This window comes from Sus scrofa, chromosome X (assembly GCF_054392235.1).
Source record: "Sus scrofa isolate SSC_HxYL_T2T_F1_AM1 chromosome X, Sscrofa_HxYL_maternal_Yorkshire_Landrace_v2.0, whole genome shotgun sequence".
NCBI lineage: Eukaryota > Metazoa > Chordata > Mammalia > Artiodactyla > Suidae > Sus > Sus scrofa.
The window spans coordinates 3,481,080-3,483,534 of record NC_139401.1 but is presented as its reverse complement, the minus strand read 5'-3'; positions in this window follow the sequence as shown (position 1 = coordinate 3,483,534).

Genomic DNA, 2,455 nt, shown 5'->3' with positions numbered 1-2,455 from the left:
TTTTTGGTCCCTTTGTGTCTGACTACAGTGAACCCCAGTTCTTTGCTGGGGACAGATTTGGAGGCTGGAGGGAAGAGAAGCTGTCCTTTTCCCTGCATTTAAGAATAGCTTTGGGGCGTTCCTGTCGTGGCTCAGTGGTTAACGAATCTGACTAGGAACCATGAAGTTGCGGGTTCGATCCCTGGCCTCACCTAGTGGGTTAAGGATCCGTCGTTGCCATGAGCTATGGTGTAGGTTGCAGACACAGCTCGGATCCAGCATTGCTGTGGCTGTGGTGTAGGCAGGTGGCTACAGCTCCAATTAGACCCCTAGCCTGGGAACCTCCATATGCTGCAGGAGCAGCCCTAGAAAAGGCAAAAAGACAAAAAAAAAAAAAAAAAAAAAAAAAAAAAAAGAAGAGTAGCTTTGGGAGAGCTGTTTCTCCATGACTGTACCGAACTCATGTATCAACTTGGCAAATGCATCTATGGAAGGCAGACTACGTATTACTATAATATGGGATCAATGATATTGAGGCAAATTCATGCATTAATAATGGTTGAGGAGTTCCCACTGTGGCTCAGTGGGTTAAGAACTCAAGATAGTGTCCGTAGGATGTGGGTTTGATCCCTGGCCTCACTCCGTGGGTTAAGGATCCAGCATTGCTCTGGTCACAGATGCAGCTCTGATTCAGCCTGTAGACTGGGAACTTCCATATGCCGCAGGCGCAGCCATAAAAAGAAAACAACAGGAAAAAAGAAAACGGATCCGTATCACACAGGCGCACACTCGGAAAATGAAATGCTCTTCAGTCATAAAAAAGAAGGAAATCCTGCCATTTGTGACAACACATGTGGTCCTCGAGGGCATTGTCCTCAGTGAAATAAGTCAGCCAGAGAAAGACGAATCTTGTAGGATCTCACTTATGTGAAGAATTTTTTTTTTTTTAAATTTTAGGGCTGTACCTGCAGCATATGGATGTTCCAGGGCCAGGGATTGAATCCGTATGGCAACGCCGGATCCTTTAACCCACTGCACCGGGCTGGGGATCAAACCTGTGCCTTCACAGGGACCCAAGCCTCTGCGGTTGGGTTCCTAACCCCCTGCGCTGCAGCAAGAACTCCATTCTCTGAGGAATCTTAAAAAACAAACAAACGAGTCATAGATGAAGAGATTCGGTGGATGGTGGCCACTGAGGGTGGAGTGGAGCAAGTGGGAAAATGGTCAGAGGGGACCCACCTCTGGTTTGACGATGCATCGGTTCTGGGCATCCGCTGTACAGCAGGGTGACCGCAGATATAACAACAATGTATTATTTCCCTGAAATTTGCTAAGACCCATCTTGAGCGTTCTCGCCACACACACACACACACACACACACACACACACACAGAAAAGCTAAAGATGTGAACTGATGGGTGTGCACACTGACACACCCTGGGGTGAGCACGTCACAGTGTCCATGGATCAAACCATCCCTGTGTACCCTTGAAAGTGATACAATGTGTCAATGATACTTCAATACACCTGGAGAATAAACTTCCAAAAAAAAAAAAAAAAGGGATAGAAACGGCTCCCCCAAGACGAGGAGAGGACCCAAGAGTCCAGGAGTCGGTGATGGGACTGAAAAAAAAAAAATCTACAGCCCAGTCATAGCTTTGGTTTCCCCTTCCAGAGGAAAGGGTTAGAGTTAGGGTTAGGGTTAGGGTTAGGGGCATGGCATGGGTAGTCAGGGAATGGGTCTGTTTTCTCCTCTGTAGAAACAACAGGCTCCCAGTGGACCCGCAGTAATCTCCCTTCTAAGCATGTGCTAAAGCTTAGGGAGTGTGAAGGACTCCCAATCAGAAGGGCCGTCATCAAAAAGCCTACAGCTAACAAGTGCTGGAGGAGTCCCCGTCGTGGCTCAGTGGTTATTGAATCTAGGAACCATGAGGTTGAGGGTTCGATCCCTGGCCTCGCTCAGTGGGTTAAGGATCCAGCATTGCTGTGAGCTGTGTAGGTCAGAGATGCAGCTCAGATCCTGCGTTGCTGTGGCTGTGGTGGAGGCCAGCAGCTACAGCTCTGATTAGACCCCCTAGCCTGGGAACCTCCATGTGCCGTGGGAGTGGCCCTAGAAAAAAAGGCAAAAAGACCAAAAAAAAAAAAAAAAAAAAAAGAGCTGGAGAGGGCGTGGAGAAAAGGGACCCCTCCTACAATGTCGGTGGGAATGTCAGTGGCTGCAGCCATGATGGAGAACAGAATGGAGGCTCCTTACAAAACTAAACAGAGAACTACCGTAGGATCCAGCAGTCCTACTCCTGGGCATCTATCCAGAGAAAACCATAATTCAAAAAGATCCATGCACCCCAGTGTTCATAGCAGCGCTAGTCACAGTTGTCAAGACAGAAGCAAATGAAATGTCCGCTGACAGAGGAATGGATAAGGAAGATGTGGTCCATAGACACAATGGAATATTACACAGCCATGAAAAATAATG